This window comes from Lissotriton vulgaris, chromosome 5 (genome assembly GCF_964263255.1).
Source record: "Lissotriton vulgaris chromosome 5, aLisVul1.2, whole genome shotgun sequence".
Lineage (NCBI taxonomy): Eukaryota > Metazoa > Chordata > Amphibia > Caudata > Salamandridae > Lissotriton > Lissotriton vulgaris.
In genome coordinates this window covers 1577965862-1577985896 of record NC_141693.1, presented here as the reverse complement: position 1 = coordinate 1577985896, position 20035 = coordinate 1577965862, and the positions used below count along the sequence as shown (strand labels likewise).

General features: G+C 47.8%; 1 protein-coding gene across 1 annotated transcript in view; it reads left to right on the top strand.

Moving 5' to 3' along the window:
* CDH24 (cadherin 24) overlaps positions 1-20035 on the top strand; it is a 722601-nt gene that overhangs the window by 674279 nt on the left and 28287 nt on the right. The window lies entirely within an intron of this gene.

The following is a 20035-nucleotide window of genomic DNA, read 5'->3' as shown; positions in this document are numbered from 1 at the left end:
TCACTGTCCTGAGCAGAGTAAGGTATGGATATCAGTGGCCTAGAAATTATTCCAAGTAGAAAATCACAAAGCTCAGTTTTCTTGAAGGAAAGACAGGTGTTAGAGGGAAAAAAATAATAATAAAGGGGTTCCCAGTCCGAGGACAAGCCTTGATTTCAAATCGTACATTTTTTTTGCAAACGAAGGAGAGATTTGTTCCTGGTTGCCCGAGATTTTACAGTAAATCTCACTTTATATTTAAAACAGCTGGTTCGTGAGTGTAGAGGGAGCTACCAGGGTGACTGTCACAGACCCTCATCAGTGCACCGCAGATGTCCCCTATCTTCCACTCCATAAATTACACCATGAGTATCCTGTCATTCTTCATTCGCCTGGGGTGCCACTGGACCTTTAGCTTATGAAAGGTGGCTCAGTGAGTTAAGTTCTTGATGTTGACATCTGTGTGACCTAAAGATGGCAAATCTGAAATCAAAGAGGGCCGATTCAGCCCTTCATCATTCAAAGGCCAATAACTTGAGCATCATTACATTGGGTAATTCTAACACCCGATATTTACAGCACTGTGAAATGAAAGAATTGCAGTAAAACAGATATTCTAAAATAGATTATAAGGGGCTCATTTATAAGCCAATTGCACATTGCGCTGCCTGTGCACACTTTTTTTGATGCACCGGCCGCACAGTGTGCCTGCCCATATTCACAATGCCACGTACAGCCACCCAGCTTGGCTTATCATGGCCTTGTAAATCTGGGCCCCTTTCACGTATTACTCTGCGTGAAAGGGGCGTTCCCTGGGTGTTGCTGTGGGTGTTCCCACGCAGCATGCATGGAACCTGAAGCATTCCAAGATTTACAAGGTTTTGTAAACCATGTAATGCGTCAGATTCCCGTGCCTCCTCAGGGGAGGCGTAAGGGAGCCGCAATGAGGAGAAATACCTTTGTGCACCCGCGCAGAGGACAAGGACAGGAATGTGCCATATCTACGCGCTGTATCTTGTAGATACAGCGCATTACAGCCCTTTTATTTTGACGCACGGTGGAGCAACAAGAAGGCTGGCTGCGCATCAAAATATTGTAAATGAGGCCCCAGTAAGATATTTATTTCTCCCTGTGGATATACAGCAGAGGTACTCATAGTACGGCCCGCGGGCCGGTGGCGGCCCGGCAAGCCTTCCTTGGCGGCCCGCCGGACCATGCAGACATGTACCAATTTAAAAAAAATAAATCAAGAGTTTTAGTAAACACCGGCGGTTGATGCAGCCTGACTCGGAGAGGCTCTGCTCTAGGGGGGCTGGGAAATTCCAGCCATAGAGTGGAGCTGCAGGGGCCTCAGAAGAGGTGAAACAGAACAAAGCCTCATTAACGATTTAATGGTCTTTTAAAGACCTGTGAAGTGCTCCGGCTGTGTGCGCGCCAGGCAAGCTGACTCATCCCGGGCTGCCACAGAGGAGGGGGGGGGGGGATGGTTGGACAATTACAGTGATCAGGACAAACCCCGTGACTGATTGAACCGAGCCACTCGGAGATCACTCTGCGCAGCCTCGAGTAGCATTTGTTTTATCGACACTGAAGGGATGAAAGTCTGAATCAGCCCAGCCTTATTTGGAATCTCTGCCCTCCGGATTACACCTGATCTCTGCTGCAGTGGTCCAGCCAGCTCTCGTGCACCCTCTACATTAGGGAGTCACTAATAATGTGCTGCAGATTTTGGGAAGGCTGGGGAAGGTGGTTCGATGTGTGCAGGAAATAGCTCTTGCTTTTCGTGATATTTCTAATAGAATTAATACACCTTGCCTAGACAGAGATAGGGAGACAGAGATGGAGAGAGAGGGCAAGGGAGGGAGAGACAGAGGGAGGGAGAGTCAGGGGAGGTTGAGGGAGTGAGAGAGTTAGGGGAGGGCGAGGGAGGGAGTGAGAGAGGGAGGGGGAGAGTCAGGGGAGGGTGAGACAGAGGGAGGGAGAGACAGAGGGAGGGAGAGTCAGGGGAGGTTGAGGAAGGGAGAGTGAGGGCGAGAGAGGGAGAGTCAGGGAAGGGAGAGAGAGAGGGAGAGTCACAGGAGAGGGAGGGAGGGAGGGAAAGCCAGGGCAGGGTGAGGGAGAGGGAGAGTGAGAGTCAGGGGAGGGCGAGGGAGGGAGAGACAGAGGGAGGGAGTGTGAGGGGAGGGAGGGAGAGTGAGGGGAGGGAGGTAGAGAGAGGGAAAGTCGGGGAGAGGGAGGGAGGGAGAGCCAGGGCAGGGTGAGGGAGAGGGAGAGTGAGAGTCAGAGGAGGGCGAGGGAGGGAGAGACAGAGGGAGGGAGAGTGAGGGGAGGGCGACGGAGGGAGAGACAGAGGGAGGGAGAGTGAGGGGAGGGAGGGAGAGGGAGAGACAGAGGGAGGGAGTGTGAGGGGAGGGAGGGAGAGTGAGGGGAGGGAGGTAGAGAGAGGGAGAGTCAGGGGAGGGAGAGAGAGGGAGAGTCAGGGGAGAGGGAGGGAGGGAGAGCCAGGGCAGGGTGAGGGAGAGGGAGAGTAAGAGTCAGGGGAGGGCGAGGGAGGGAGAGACAGAGGGAGTGAGAGTGAGGGGAGGGCGAGGGAGGGAGAGACAGAGGGAGGGAGTGTGAGGCGAGGGAGGGAGAGACAGAGGGAGGGAGTGTGAGGGGAGGGAAGGAGTGTGAGAGGAGGGAGGAAGAGAGTCAGGGGAGGGAGAAGGAGGGAGAGAGAGAGAGTCAGGTGAGGGCGAGGGAGAGAGGGTGAGTCAGGGGAAGGCGAGGGAGGGAAAGAGAGTCGGGGAGGGAGAGAGAGGGAGAGACAGGGGAGGGGAGGGAGGCAGAGGCATAAGGAGGGAGGGAGACAAAGGGAGGGAGGGAGGGAGAAAGAGGGTGAGAGGGAGCGAGAGAGAGGAAGACAGGGAGAGAGAGGGAGGGAGACAGTTAGAGAAAGGGAGGGAGACAGAGAAATGGAGAGAAAGGGAGACGGAGAGAGGGAGGGAGACAAAGAAAGGGAGGGAGACCAAGAGAGGGAGGGATACAGAGAGAGGGAGGGAGACAGAGAGAGGGAGGGAGATGGAGGGAGGGAGGGAGGGAGGAAGTGGGAGGGAGTGAGGGAGACAGAGAGAGAGGGAGAGAAAAAGAGAGGGAGGGAGAAAAAGAGAGGGATGGAGAGAAAGAGAGGGATGGAGACAGAGAGGGGAGAAAGAGAGAGGGAGGAAGACAGAGAGAGGGAGGGAGGGAGACAGAGATAGGGAGGGAGGGAGACAGAGAGAGGGAGGGAGGGAGACAGAGGGAGGGAGGAAGACAGAGAGAGGGAAGGAGACAGAGAGAAGGAGGGAGACAGAGAGAGGGAGGGAGACAGGGAGGGAGGGAGACAGAGAGGGAGGGAGGGAGACAGAGAGAGTGAGGGAGACAGAGAGAGTGAGGGAGACAGAGAGAGTGAGGGAGACAGAGAGAGTGAGGGAGACAGAGAGAGTGAGGGAGACAGAGGGAGTGAGGGAGACGAGAGAGGGAGGGACGGAGAGAGAGAGTGAGAGGGAGGTAGAGAAATAGAGAGAGGGTGGGAGGAAGAGAAAGAGAGAGAGGGAGGGAGACAGAGAGAGAGGTATGTGTGTATGCTCGGTCTGGTGGCTCAGTGGACAAAGACATCCGCGGCCAGGGCATGTGTTCAACCTCATGGTCACAGTTTTTTTTTTGTCTCTAGCCCCGCCCCCTCTCTCACTGACCACGCCCCCACCGGTGCGGCCCTCGGCCACAAACTACACTGTAAATTTGGCCCCTTAGAGAAAGTTTGTGAGTACCCATGATATACAGGAATGAGAAGGGTGGTATACATTCTACGTCAGCGAGGTTTAAAACCATCGCCAGGTTCAGACTCATCTCAGCCTAGTAAAGCATCCACCGCGCGGCTCACTTTCTGGTAGCCCGGCTAATTAAAAGGCTTAGAAAGAGTGGCGAGATCCGGGATGAATGTAATAAAATTCAGCAATGCTGGAAATACAATGATAGAAAGCCCGAAGTGCATTTAATAAGACGCAGGTAAGTGTGAAATAGGATAAAGGATTCCTGGCTTGATGGGTTCAGGCAGCAGTGACAGGAATATGAATAATAACACAGATGCCGCACAAGGGCAGAAGTGGGTTTTAATTGGTGTAGGAGGCGATATCTCTGAAATAAAGAGCCATCCAGATGCTGCTGTGGCAGCATGTGCGGTGGGAACCTCTTGAATCCCCGTATGATCTCACCGAGGAGGGCCAGGGGGCTGCTGCCCAGGGCGGGGGGTTCAAGATCTAGCTGTTTACAGACATTAGGTAGGGGCCAACAGGCCTTCCTTGCCATTCTGTTGCTGTAGAAGCTAGTATCTCAAGGAGGTTGTCTTCCCAACCTATAAAATGTGTTCCTGTGGAACTTCATTCTTTGCCCAAGACTGCAGTTTGTGTCGGGGTTCGGTCATAAGCCTTCGCTGGTTATTTTAGGTGGTTGCCTTCACAGTATTCCCTTCCTTCATAGATTATCTGTGACATAGGCATGATGTGCTTTTTCATAATTTTGTAAGATGTACACAATATTGTGCGTAGTTTCATGTAATTACATGAAATACATGAATCTCACTTGTCCCTATATTTTAGCGGTAAATGAGTGTTCATTTTTGGCAGGAGGTTGCATTTAAACAAATAACCACGAAGAACAGCCGCTCTTGTTCTGTTGTTCCTATCTATTTACAGTACATTTTTACAGTGAATGTCATATTTTGCAGTATGCTTTAACTGCAAATGGTATGTAATTATGCAAAGTGGCGTTGTGGCATAATTTTGGGAAAGATGCACCACCAGTGTAATGTGAAATTCCCCAAATTACACAAATGATGGCAGCATAATTGAAATTTTACCAAATCATAATCTAGAACATGGAAACAAGGGCTAGTCATGGCCTTGAATCAGTGGTCATACGTATATACAATGTATTATGAACAAATACAGGACCTGGGGCAGATTTACAAGCCCCTTGCGCCTCTTTTGCGCCGCCGTTGTGTCACTTTTGTGACGCAGCGGCGGCGCAAAAGATGCGCCATGGTCCTGGGTTAATTACAACGTGACGCATCTGGGAGATGCGTCACGTTGTAAAGCCCTGTGCCTTAAGGAGGTGTTCCGGTGCAGGTGGGGCGTTCCGGCGCAGGAACGCCTCCTAAAAGTGGCTGAGTGAAATCTACAAGATTTTACTCAGTCACTTTTGAGCCCATGCTACGTCAAAACCCTGCGCCTGCTTGAAGCATGCGTAAAGCTTGACGCAGCATTAGTAGAATGGGCCCCCCAGAGCATTGCTGGAGCTGCGTCGCCAGTAATTGTAAATATGCCCCATAGTGTTTTTACCATGATAATTGGAAATGGACAGTTAGCAGGTAATTACACAAGTAATAATACAGTATATATGATCATTGAATTCAAGAATCGTTTTACAACGCTCCTTCCCATGATATCAAAACAGCACACACAAGTGGGAGTAAATGTATTCCACTGGAATAAATTGGAAGTTTTTTTGACTCATCTGGGAGAGCAGAAGCCCCCTAAAGCATTTGAAGGGTGTAGGAGTCTGTGGGGGATGCACAAAGGAGCATATGGAGAAGTCCTGTCAAGGGGTCCATCTAGAACAGGACGATGCTTATGTATGGGCAAATAGTTATCCAATGTTTTCAGTCTGTTTGCCAAGTTTCCATATGGGTGATGGAGTAGCTCACCCTAGGTATTGAAGTTGGCATATTGTGTTTCGATTCTGTGAGACATATTTCATGAGTCTTTGTAGGACAGGGGTCCTAAAGTGCTAGGTGCCCAGAGCCTTCATCAGTCAGGCTGGAGCCATAGAGCGATTTACAATCCTAAAGGCGTCCTGTATTGTTCAAAGAAGCATCTGTTGGAGAGGATTACCTTTATTGTAGCCGGATGTCGTGAGATCACCTTTCCACTATAAGTGTGATAGTGTAATTGTCTGTGGTTCTCAAGCACTCACATCTGCCATCCTTGGCCTTCACTGACCAGAACGCTGCCGAGACGCAAGACCTGTGGCGCACATCCACGGATCCGCTCTGTAGGAGGTTACCACAGCATCACCTGACTGCATTGAGTTGGTGGAAGCAGCTACCAACCGAGGTTCGAGCCTGAGCATTCACAAAGAGGTCAGGCGCAAAATAAAAACACTTTTTAAAAAACGTGTTGTAACTCAGGGAGCTGATGTTCCAGGATCACAGGACAAAGTAAAGATAAACATGTTCATAGTGTGTGGTCCAAGGGATGATTAGTGCAGTTTAGACGCGAGCACATCTGGCAAAAGTGTGAATTACCAGTCCCTGACACACTGGGAGTTTTCTGCCAGCATGTCTAGAACATTGTTGCTTTTATCCTCTATGGTGGTTACTCCTAAATAGGGTGACTATCCAATGCCTCGCAGCAGAGCATTATGCAGCCGGTTGGACTACTGAGCAGGTGTTTCTGATGGGAGAGGCTTTGGAAACTAGGTGGCATATTTACAAGCCCCTGTCTCCACCACCACATCACTTTTTTGATGTTCCTTTGGCGATAGGGACTTCACCTTATTTACAAGTCAGTGTTAACTTAACATGGCTTAACGCTGCCTTGTAAATAAGGCCCCCTTTCACTCTATATTTAGCATGAAAGGTGTGGGCAATGGGTGTTGCGGTGGGCATTCTGTCGCAACACACAATGATTTTGACGCTGTGCCATATATATACAAGGGTGGGGTAGATATGGCGCAGCTCCAAAATTAAGATAAAAAAATCCTGGTCTTAACATGGTGCAATGAGGAGAAATGCTTTATTTCTTCATGTTTTTTCTGTTTCTATGTGTGCTGCATTGTGAAGCACAAATAAGAACCGCAAAACGCCATGGATGATTGTTTAAGTGCAGGAAGGTGTCCCTTCCTGCACATACGCAATCATTTTAAAAATGACACGTTGCAACTTCTATGTGTGCTGCACAATGCAGTACACATAGAAGTTACAAATCACCATTTAAGATTATTTATGTGTTGGAAGAAACACCATCCGGCACATAAACAGCCTTTCACACAACACAGCACTATAGTGCAAGAGTGCCTGCGTAGGCTCTAGGCAGCTGTAATTAGCGCCAGCACAGGGGGAAACTAGGACTGCACTGTATTGTTGTAAATACGGTGCAGCCCTGCGTTTCAATAGTGGATTAGCGCGGCGTTAAGCCAAGAAGGCTAATGCAGCACTCATTACTTTTCATGTAAATATGCCCCAAAGAGTTTTGCCCACCAGTGAATGAAAGAAGGATTCAGAGAAGTGGGTGGTCAGGTGTAAGAGAGCAAACTTATGCATAAAATTCCTTCTTGCGCATTGGCACCGGACCGGGAGCGGTGTAGTCCCTACCAGATGTTGGTGCTCTTCACTGGACCCTTCGCTCGCCTAGTAAGTATGTATGTATGTATGTATGTATGTATAGGCATTTTATATAGCGCACTACTTACCCGTAGGGTCCCAAGGCGCTTCGACCGCTGCGAAACCCTTCCTGGCTTCCCTGAGAGATGGTCCCTTAATGGGTATCGCCAGGGTGAGACCAGGCATCCCCAGCGGTCTGGTGGGGCCGTTAGTGAAGATGAGGCAAGCTAATGCCCAGAGTTGCCGAGTGTGATCACTGATCAGAGTGGGCACCGAGGCGAGAGAATTATCGAGTCCGCTGACCCTGGTTCAGAAACCTGCCGCGCCGGGAATCGAACCCTGGTCCCGGGCCGTCCTCTGCTCTCGGGTCTGCCGCCTCTAACCAGTGAGGTGGAAAAATTTCAAAAGGCAAGAACGAAGCATTTCTAGTAAAGGACGACAGACAAGGAACTTCATTTGCAGTTTACTTAAATAATTAAATTAAAAAAGGCACGAGCTGGGCCATCAGGCTAAATTAATAAGCAGTTGAAAGAAAATGCAGCAAAACTCAGTAGAATTTCAGACAATATCCAGCATAGATTCGCCTTCAGATAGTGGAAAGAGGTCTTCTCCCAATATAAGGGACATTTCTCCCTTTAATAGGGCTTTAGACAAAAGCCTCATACATTTAGTACATAGGTTCAAGGCCCACACACTAAGAACCAATAGGAATAAAGCAAAAGCAACAGTTGATAAAGAAATACATTTGAGGAGTCTCTCACTATTCTAATACATACTTGCAGATCGCCCTAACTGAGGGAGCAAAGTAGAGACCGGCCTTCTCCACTCCAGAGGGCTACTATCAGTTTAGAGTGATGCCCTTGGGACTCAAGAAGGCCCCTGCCACCGCTGGCCAACCAGTTTCTGGCTGGAATGGAGGCCTTCAGTGCTGCCTACTTGGATCAAGTGCTTCAGACTCTGCAACAGGCTGGTCTGAATATGCAGGACAGTAAGTTCCAGATAGGGCAGGGGTCTGTGGTGTACCTGTGACACCTGGTAGGCAGGGGTAAGGTTCAGTCTCCCCAAGGCCAATATAGAGACTATCATGGCCTGGGAGCTCCCCAAGAGTCATTGCCTTCTTAGGCCTCATTGGGTACTATATGAGGTTTGTCAAGGGATATGGCACAATTGTTGCCCCATTGACAGAGATGAATTCAACGAAGCAGCGCAGGAATATGATTTGGACAGAGGCATGCCAAACATCCATTGACTCCCTAAAGCACGCCATGTGCACAGCTCCTGTGTTCAAGGCCTGTGACTTTCCAGGGAATATGTTGTTCAGACATATGCTTCGTAGCATGGCATAGGGGCAGTACTTTCACAACTTAATGAAGAGGGCCTAGACTAACCTCTAGCATTCATCTCCAGGAGATTGCTTCCCTGGGAAAAAAGGTGGAATGCTATTGAGAGGAATGCCTTTGCTGTGGTTTGGACACTGAAGAACTTGAGACCATGCCTGATTGGGACACACTTCCTGGCTCTGACATACCACAGGCCCATCAGGTGGCCAATGCAAATGAGGGGTGAGAATCCAAAATTGTTGATGTGGTCCATTTCCCGACAGGTTATGGATTTTAGGGTCTACCACAGCCTAGGGTTAGACCACCACAATGCCTATGGTCTGTCCAGATTTCCCACTTTAGTGATGAGAACTTCCTAGAGTTTGGGTAGCTCTCCCCACTTTCAGCCGGGGGGGGGGGGTGACATGTGTTAGACCTGTCAGCCTTATGGTGGTCTTCCTCAATACTTTCTGTCTGCTTACCCCCTTTTTTTCTGATTCTTTTTGTTGAGCTTAAAACTCTGAGCATTCTACCACTGCTGACCAGTGCTAAAGTGCATGTGTTTCTCCCCTAAACATGTTTACATTGGTTGATCCACAAATTGTATATTTAATTTATCTGTAAGACCCTAGTAGCTTGCACTACCTGTGTCCAAGGCCTGTTAATTAAATGCTACTAGTGGGCCTGTGGTACTGACTGCGCCACCCACACAATTAGCCCTTTACACATGTCTCAGCCACTGCAGAGCCTGTGTGTGCAGTTTTACTGCCATATCGACATGGCATTTAAAAACTTCATGCTAAGCTTTAAACCCTCCTTTTATTACATATAAGTCACCCCTAAGGGAGGTTCTAGGCAGCCCATACGGCAGGGTGCTGTGTAAGTAAAAGGTAGGACATGTGCTTTTAAGTATTTTGAATGTCCTGGTTGTGAAAAACACCTACATTACTTTTTTACTGCTGTGAAGCCTACTCCTCTTATAGTTTAACACTGGGAATTCCTTATTACACCTTTAAGCTGTAATTCCTGATGGAGGAGTGGCTCTGTCATGTTTCAGATCATTGAATGACAATGATAAATCCTCTTTAATGGTAAAGTTGGATTTAAGCTAACTATTTCAGAAATGCCACTTTTAGAAAGTTGTACAAAAGGGGGTGGTGATGGACGGAGCATCTGAATCAATCAAACACTCACACCCAGTCAAAGGTTCTGGGTTTAATCCATCACCGTTCTTTAGCCCACTCTGCCACCCCAGTTCAGACATGGCTATATGCAAATCAGTCTGACCCTGTTCCTCATGGGAGCAGTCCAGCCCGAACTGCCAAGCCATGTCTTCCCTGGACCGGAAACAAGCTTCCGAGGACCGGTTTCTGGCATTCCAGCCGTCTTCAGCCCGGGTTGCTTGAATCCAGTGGCAAAGTGAGCAAGGGACTCACGTCTGAGCATATCCTGCCACACTTATGGCGGCCAAAAGTGGTACAAAATGGGGTGGTGATGGACGGAGCATCTGAATCAATCAAACACTCACACCCAGTCAAAAGATCAGGGTTTAATACATCACCGTTCTTTAGCCCACTCTGCCACCCCAGTTCAGACATGGCTATCAAACACTCACACCCAGTCAAGAGATCCCATGAGGCACAGGGTCAGAATGATTTGCATATAGCCATGTCTGAACTGGGGTGGCAGAGTGGGCTAAAGAACTGTGATGGATTAAACCCAGATCTATTGACTGGGTGTGAGTGTTTGATTGATTCAGATGCTCCGTCCATCACCACCCCCTTTTGTACCACTTTTGGCCGCCACAAGTGTGGCAGGGTATGCTCAGATGTGAGTCCCTTGCTCACTTTGCCACTGGATTCAAGCAAGCCGGGCTGAAGACGGCTGGAATGCCAGAAACTGGTCCTCGGAAGCTTGTTTCCGGTCCAGGGAAGACATGGCTTGGCAGTTCGGGCTGGACTGTTCCCATGAGGCACAGGGTCAGACTGATTTGCATATAGCCATGTCTGAACTGGGGTGGCAGAGTGGGCTAAAGAACGGTGATGGATTAAACCCCTTATCTTTTGACTGGGTGTGAGTGTTTGATTGATTCAGATGCTCCGTCCATCACCACCCCCTTTTGTACCACTTTTAGAAAGTTGTACCAAAGGGGATGATGGACGGAACTCCCAAGCCATGTCTTCCCTGGACCGGAAACAAGCATGTTAGGACCGGTTTCGGATTCATAATCCTCATCAGCCAGGCTATCTTGAATCCAGTGGTAGAGTGAGCAAGGGACCCATCTCTGGGCATACCCTGCCAACTTTGGGCAAACAAAGCAATACCAACTGTTGTTTTTGCATTTGTCACCCCGAGTGGGACGGGTATGCTCAGACGTGAGTCCCGTGCTCTCCATGCCACTGGAATCAAGCTATCCTGGCTGAGGAGGGCTGAAACCGGTCCTAGGATGTTTTTTTCCAGTCCAGGGAGGACCTGGCTTGGCAGTTCAGGCTGGACTGTTCCCATGGGGCACAGGGTCAAGACTGATTTGCATATGGCTGGGTTCGAACTGGAATGGCATGGAGAGCAAAAAAACAATGGATTTAGGCCCAGATCTCTGTACTGGGGTGAATGTAAGACATTGTTCTGCATTCTGTCCATCAACTGTTGTTTTTGCACTTTTAGAAAGTTGGCATTTCTCTGCTCTCAAAGCTCTATGTGCCTGCCACCTGTCTCTAATTCACGCCTGGGGTGGGTGACAGCTTGAGTTTGTGCATTCACTTTAGACAGCTACAGGTAAAGGAAAGTTAGGTGTGTCTGATTGCCCATCTGCATCCTGATATCTCATACTGGGCAGGATGAGAGGCAGGAGCTGGCACAGCTGAATGAGTAGTGTCCTGATCCCACACAATAGTTTGATTACCCCCTGTAGTGAGTATGGAGCCAGAACTAGGAAGAAAGGACCTCTGTACACTTCAAAGGCCCATATTTGAAGTTGGCCCACTTCAAAGGCATAAGGCATAAGTACTGGGTCTCTGACCCCACCAAATTAGACACTTCTGGACCTGTATAGAAACTCAGAAAGAAGGACTGCTGTGCTGCTACAAGGACAGTCACTCTGCTGGATTGCTCCTCTGGAAGAACTGTTTTTCTGCAGTGCTACTGCCGCCTGATATCCTCTGCCCCTGCTTAGGAGGAACTGTACTCCGTTTGAACCCAGAGTGACCTCCAAGGGCTTGATGGCTTGCCTCATGTTTTTGAGACTCAGAGAAATCAAAGTGTCCCAACCTGCTCCTATGCCTGGTCCACTGGAAGTTGATCTAGATGCTTGCGACAGTCGAACAGATGCATTTTCTGTCTGCGGGAAGCAGAACCGATGCGATGTTTATGTTGCGGGAGCAGAATCAGCGCATCGCACAAGGAACCAGCACATCATTTTAAAGAACTGATGCATCGGAACTGCTGCATAGCTACCACTGCAGTGTGGGAAGATTAACGCATCCCCTCAACATTGTGGAGAAACCCGGCACTTCATCAACGGACCCAATGCTCTTCGGTTCGGAGCTTTATCTAAAGAACCGGCGATTCGCCACCACTGCGTGAAAAAAATCTGTGCATCACCTTGTCTGCTGGATCAACACCTACACATCGCTCAGCTGCACCAAGCATCTTGCTGTTGCTACCAGGATCAAGGTACTTTGTTCAATGGTCTGTGCATGGCTCCTGCATCCGACCTGCGTTCCATTGTGGTCAGCCTTAACTCTTGACTTTGTCCCAGTCCAGTGCGACCAGCTAACTGTCATAGGTGCTTATTGCTTCTAAGCGCTATTTTTACATTTAATCTTAAGAAATTCATATTTGTCTTCTACTCATTGGATTTTTGTCATTTTGGTATTGTTTGATTTAGAAAATCATACTTTATTTTTGTAAACTGGCGAGGAGTCTTTTTGTAGTGTTTCACTCTTTTACTGTTTGAAGTGTTGCACAAATACTTTATCCAGAGCCTCTTAAGTTAAGACTGCTTGATCTGTGCCAAGTGACCGGAGGGTTAGAATGGGCTAATTTATGGTGTGACTCTGACTTACTGCCCTCACTCACATACCAAGGTATGTGACATACTTCATCATAGGGCCTGCTACAGACGCCCTGGTGTAGCCACATCCAGGGCGGAGCATTAGGGAAGGGGAAAAAATAATAAATTCCACACTACAAGACGTACAACCAAATAAAGTAAATACGTACAATGAGTAACAAAAATAAGATGCAAAACGTGCAATGAACACCCTGAGGCTAAACTGATAGCGCGACAAAGAAGTGAAGTATAGGAATGTGATTAAAACTGATTAAGGGTGCCAATAGAAAGAATTAATTTATTAGACACAGTTAGGTACCCCTGCCAGGATTAAAAATAAGAAAAGGATAGGAAATGTCTTGTTGAGAAAATGAGGTTCCTCAAGACTTCCCTCCTACCACTGCTGAAGTTAACATGTTTCGACCGCTTGAATTGTGCCTAAAAAGGTCACCCCGGTCTTCGTCAGGACTGTCCCGATCAGTGCCACTGTCCGCCCTTCCGTAATTCGGTCACAGGGCCTTCAGAGGAGAGTAGGTCAACCAGATACGTACTCTGCCTAATTTTCTAGTTGTTCAGTGGAGACTAATCCCCGTAATGCGGGAAAACATTCACTGAAAAGGAGCAGAGAGTATTGATAGAAACACACATTCTTCCCACCACTCACTCTACAAGCCCCTAAAAATTTACAGCATCTCTTAAGATGGTGTTACTTCTAGATGTATTAAAAAATGCTCGTACAGTTACAGCCATAACAATGTATCTGTTTTGTTTATGCCCGGGTTCATGACTTCATCCCCTCAGGAAAATAGAGCATCGATCACCTCATCACCACTGGTGACGATAGTTAGAGTGCTTTTATAATAGAGCAACACACAGCCGCTACCAGGACCGCTTAAAGTACCCCCGTGACCCAACACACACCACACCCATAAACCACTCAATAATAAAATGCAAGTTACTTCTATCCTCAAAACAGGCGGGTAACCCACTCGTAGATCAAACTCACTGAGTTTATGTATTTCACAAACCCGAACTGGTGTCCGCCAGGAGGGTATCCCTGAGAACACAATCTGCAAGGGTATGCCTTCTCTCTGGAAAAGTTCTTCAGGTCCTTTTGAATTTTTGAGATTTCAGAATGGATCAGCTGGTCCCTATATTCAGCAAGTTCAGTATTGATTTGTTCAAGTTTGTGATCAAATGTTGTCATTACACTATCTGCTTGTAATCCTGCTTCCGTTGTCTGTATTTTGATTAGGAGAGCATCTGCTAGCCGTTTGGCTGTCCGGATTATTAGAACCAACCAATCCCTGGTACATTTCCAAGACACTAATGCCCAGTCGCGTCTGAATTCTTCATCTTCCAAGAAAATGAGTGGTTCATTATTTACTATAAGGCCCCTAGGGGTTGCATTCACCCATAAAAATTCTGTTAGGATTGCCCCATGAAGGATAGTTTTGACCTGTGTTTTCTTAAGTTCCAGTAGGGCTGAGGTCTTCAAACTGGGGGGCGGACCCCCTAAGGGGACCTCGAGTGATCTCAGGGGGGGCGCCAGGCTCTGGCCAAAAGAAACATTATGCTTTGTTTTCAGCCTAAAAAATGAGCAGCAGTAAGCATGCCTGTAATGGGCCATCATTCACATCCTTTGTCATTTAAATCCTGGCTGGGAAAAGGTGTCAAAAGGGAAGGGACTTCAAATTTTCTCCAAGACTCACACTGCCATTTTTAATAACCACACAGGATCCTTTGCACATTAGTAAGGCCTGCCTCACCGGAATAGTATGTTTGGAAATCATGTATTTGTTTGCATTTCTAAACCAGTGACAGAACTCAGCTGCAATGTTTAAATAAGTCTAGATATATTTAACACCATCGGTGCGGTGCAGATTTATCCTGTGCGCTGAAAATGATTGATTCCCATTGTTCATGACGAGCTCAGCTCGTCATGAGTGTACGAGAGGTGTACCTCATGACGAGCTGAGCTCGTCATGAGCATCGAAGGGGTTAAACATTGCCAGTTAAATAAAATAATTGTGAAATATTTTGAGGGGGGGCCCGGCAAATAGTTTTTCTACAATGGGGGTGGGGGGGCGCGGAATAAAAAAGTTTGAAGACCACTGCAGTAGGGTATCCCAACCCTCCCCTTGTGCCAGTACTGCTGTGACTGTGCTATCTCCTAAGAGGGACGGCCCTGCTAAAATGTCAGAGACAATATCATCCCCAAAAGAAAATCCTGGGATTAATGCCATTCTGAAAGGGGGTCAGGAGGGAGGGGGGAATACTCTAATGAATCCCTGTCTACCTCCCCATTTTGTTGCAGACACTCTGCATTTTATCTAAAAAGCGGCTTGGACCACGTATATTCACTTTGGGTGTAACGGGAAGATCTCAGTTCAAGTAATACCGATGATCTGACATCGCGCAACTCCCTTGGGCAGTGAAACCTTTAGAAACTACATTTCACGTCTGAACGTAGACGCTCCACGCATGACGTCGTGGCGTCATGACGTGAATGACGTGGTGCGCCAGGGGCGGAGCAGGGAACGGGTCATTCTCCGTTAAGTTACTGATCCTACACGGCGTCTCCCATATACGGGGTGTCTCGAGGTACAGGCATATTTGGCAGGGCTATACCCAAAGAACGGTAAGGCGGTTGGATGAGGGGTGCATATGTTATCTTTACGGCTGCTCTCACGGGCGGTGTTAGGACCGCTGACGAGTCTCTGAAAGGAGATTCTATTTAGATGAGAGATAGAAACCTTACACATTACTCTCTTGCAGACTCTGTTCTCAGGGAGACCCTCCTGGCGGACACCAGTTCGGGTTTGTGAAATACATAAACTCGGTGAGTTTGATCTACGAGTGGGTTACCCGCCTGTTTTGAGGCTAGAAGTAACTTGCATTTTATTATTGAGTGGTTTATGCGTGTGGTGTGTGGTGTGTGTTGGGTCACGGGGGTACTTTGAGCGGTCCTGGTAGCGGGCAGTGTGTTGCCCTTTTATAAAAGCACTATAAATATCGTCACCAGTGGTGATGAGGTGATCGATGCTCTATTTTCCTGAGGGGATGAAGTCAAGAACCCGAGCATAAACGGAACAGATACATTGTTATTGCTGTAACTGTATGAGCATTTTTAATACATCTAGAAGTAACACCATCTTCAGAGATGCTGTACATTTTTAGGGGCTTGCAGAGTGAGTGGTGGGAAGAATGTGTGTTTCTATCAATACTCTCTGCTCCTTTTCAGTGAATGTTTTCCCACATTACGGGGATTAGTCTCCACTGAACAACTAGAAGATTAGGAAGAGTACGGATCTGGTTGACCTACTCTCCTCTGAAGGCCCTGTGACCGAATTACGGAAGGGCGGACAGTGGCACTGATCGCGACAGTCCTGATGAAGACCGGGGTGACCTTTTTAGGCACAATTCAAGCGGTCAAAACATGTTGACTTCAGCAGTGGTAGGAGGGAAGTCTTGAGGAACCTCATTTTCTCAACAAATATTTCCTATCCTTTTCTTATTTTTATTCCTAGTAGGGGTACCTAACTGTGTCTAATAAAGTAATTCTTTCTATTGGCACCCTTAATCAGTTTTAATCACATCCCTATACTGCACTTCTTTGTCGCACTATCAGTTTAGCCACAGGGTGTTCATTGCACGTTTTGCATCTTATTTCTGTTACTCGTTGTACGTATTTACAATATTTGGTTGTACGTCTTGTAGTGTGGAATTTATTATTATTTTTTCCCCCTCCCTAATGCTCCGCCCTGGATGTGGCTACACCAGGGCGTCTGTAGCAGGCCCTATGATGAAGCATGTCACATACCTCGGTATGTGAGTGAGGGCAGTTTTTCCAAACTGAGACATTTTTCCTGGTTGTGTCTCTTGTGTACTCTACATACCCCTTATGTGTGAACATTTGATTGTATTTGGGGGCCTGGGGTAATGGAGTTTAAACAATAATGGTCCTCTCCCCTCCTTTGTGTTGGTGAATCTGACTTACCCAGACCAGGATTGTGGTTCCTTCTTGAACAGGGTGCATACCTCTGCCATACAGAAACCCAATTCCTAAAATTCCACATTAGCAGGGATTCCATCTGGTCCAAATTCGAGATGTACTCAGTGTCTGGAACATGCATATGGATCCCTGTTAATCATAATTTAAGATGGCGTCTGTAGAGTGCATGTGCCTGGGGTGTAGCAAACTCAAAGACAACATTTTTTGAGTCCCTGCTGGGCAAGAGGCAGGAAGCCACGAAAATGTAGACCATGCACTACCTCACTGTGTAGTTGACATGGCATAACACAGTGAACCCAGAGACTGGAGGTGATCTGTGGGATATGCAGGATGCGCTCTCCTTGTCAGGGGCTTATGCAGCCTCCCCAGCGAAGGTGCATTGGGTGTGCACAGCTTTACAGGAGGCTTGAAAAAGCAGGGACCTACCTGCCCTGGAGGTAGCCTTGCAGTATCCTTCGCTGGTGGGGGACCTGCACACTGCAAAGTAGAGTAACTTGTATGTAAATTAATACCGGCCTCTTCCACCACATGCATCAAATATAAAAGCAATAGTATGATTCCCAGCGTTAGTAGGGCACACACTATGGAAAGTATTGCATTATATTTTAATTGTAGTGCTATCTACCTGTGACGAGGCATTGAAGCAATTTATGGCAGGTAGCGACCATCATTTATTTTTGTTGTTCTGTGCAGAATCACTAGCGGCTCCAACACCAGCAGCACCAGCACCAGCAGCTCTCCCTGCCACTCAGTAGGGCGTGGGGCAATTTCTCAGACATCTCTTTGTGAAGTGGCAGGCAGAAATGGGCTGGTGGTGGGTTTGAGCCTAATCTATTTATAGAAATAAAATATTCTCTTGTTGCCAGTATGTTTTATATGTGATCTGTCCCTGAGGCTTTGATAAGGTTGAGAGACTTGGGTTTGTCAACAGAGTCGATCCCGAAGGCCTACAGGAACTGTGGGCCCACCGTGTGAAATTCAGGGACCGAGCCCTCGCTGGTTCTTGGGCTTCAATTGATGCAGCAAGCAGTGCCCTGTAGAGGTTGTTCCACAGGGAGCTGCCACCTTTACTGGTGGTTCTTGGGCTTCAATGAATGCAGCAATCAGTGCCCTGTAGAGGTTGTTCCACAGGGAGCTGCCACCTTTACTGGTGGAGCGCTGCTGGTCTTCCGGAATCCCCAAACAACTCAATGCATCAGCTCTGGTTGTTCTTGTTATCTAGCATCTGTACTGTCTTCCTCCCACCAGAGAGGCTCAGCCTGCAAACCCATGCACAGAATAGCATGATTCCCCAGGGATTATGGAAATGGGTATGGTGGCCCAAGTAGGACACTAAAGCCCGGATTCTGAGTAGCTCGTGATTTCTGTTTCACCCATTAATGGGAGTTCCAAGCCAAACTGAGTTTACATGTAATTCCACCAAACCGTGATCTGTTGTTCACAACTTTTTCTCTCCAGTTAACACCTAGGTAAATGTAAGGGGTAAATGTATGGGGAAAAATCAGCCTGTCAATTAGGAATGATCATATCAAAGTGCAAACAGCAACTACTGCAGTTGTTCCCCATTAACAGGGAGGATCTTGGAATGGGACGGAATTCCTGCCCCCATTCCGTGTTGCCTGTGCGGGAATTCCGATGTAGTCCCCCTGGACCACTTTGAGGGTCTAATGCTTCTCAACCCTACAGTTTATGCAGCTCGCATACTTAATAAATGACAGACAGGGGCAAACTCCGACCCAGTAGCCTGAGCACATGATGCCCATTCCACAGAGGAACATACGGATGGGTAGAGTATTGTCTGTGCAGTTGTTTAGCACCATTAAACTGGGATATAATCCCATTTTCACAAGGCCGGACTGGGAAACAAAACCAGCCCCGGCAAAGTGCTCGGCCAGCCCCCCCTCCCCACTCTGGGGGGGGGGAGGTGCCTCCGAGCTCTTTGAAGGGGCCGGTTTTCGGCCGATTTTGGTACAGGGCCGATTTTGCGACTATGCTGCAAAAACGGTCCTGTAACAAAAACGGCCCCTAGGGGCCCAAACCCGGCCCCCACCCGTGTGGCGCACCGTGGGATTGCCCGGTGCCCGCTATGGCCAGTCCGGGCCTGCATTTTCAATATGAACCTGGCATAAAGGTCTCGTGCCAACCTATAAAACAATAAGAAGGGCACGAGTGGAGCCTCCATTCGAATTAGCACAACCTATTAGAGCAAAAAAAATATCCACGAAAAACTGTGGCCTAGATTTACTGAATCATTTCCAGAGCTGATTACTGCAACAGTCTCTTTATCAATCTCAGGACTAAATGCCTGAGTAAACTACAGTTTGTACAAAATGCTGCTGCGCACATTTTGCTGGACATTCCCAAGCACAAATCTGCCACTGCTGCACTAAAAGAGTGACACTGGTTACCAGGGAAAAGAAGTGTTGGCTCTTTGCACAGCATTTAAAGCAACCCAGGACATAGGACCAGCCTTTTTCAAGCAGAACTTCCAACAGTACCTTCCTACAGGCCATCTACGCTCAGCTCAGTCTTACAATCTGGTGATTACCAGGTTCAAGAAAAGCTCCTGGGGTGGCAGAAGCTTTCTGGTCGGTACGACCAGACTTTGGAACTCTCTTCCACAGAGGTTAAAAGACAAAACTCACTTGATGGCATTCAGGAAAGCATTAAAAACAGGGCTGTTTAATCTCTGACTCTGAATTAAGATCTTACAACTTATTTTACCTGATGAGCTAGCGCCTTGACACCTTCGGGTAATTGTATTGCGCTATATAAATCTCTTTTTCATTTTATTCATTTCATCATGCAGCGCAGTGCTGCAGACGCAAATGCTGCATTGAGTGAGAAGGAATGAGCAAGAGAGCACCATATTTACAGAAATATGGCACTCTACTCCTATCTGCCCAGCGCCAATGCAGAAATATGCTGGTGTGCATCACGTACACACCTTTGCATCATAGTGAAAGTGTGTCTACTGAGACTAGCATAGGTTTTGTATTGGAAGGAAACCCTTCCAATACAAAATAATAGGCTTAGCTTAACCGAAAAACATTTCCCATCTTGCATGTGTGCTGTACAATGCTGCACAAATGCAGTCGGGAAAAGGAGAAATGAAAGCATTTCTCTGTAATAGCACCTGGTCAAAGCGTACGCTGTTTTCTGACGCTAAGCCTTGACAATGTTGTAACTAAATAGGGCTTAACATCAGAAACCGTGGGTGGTTGCATGGAAATGCCGATGCACCATCCGTGATATGGCCCCTTGGCACTAAG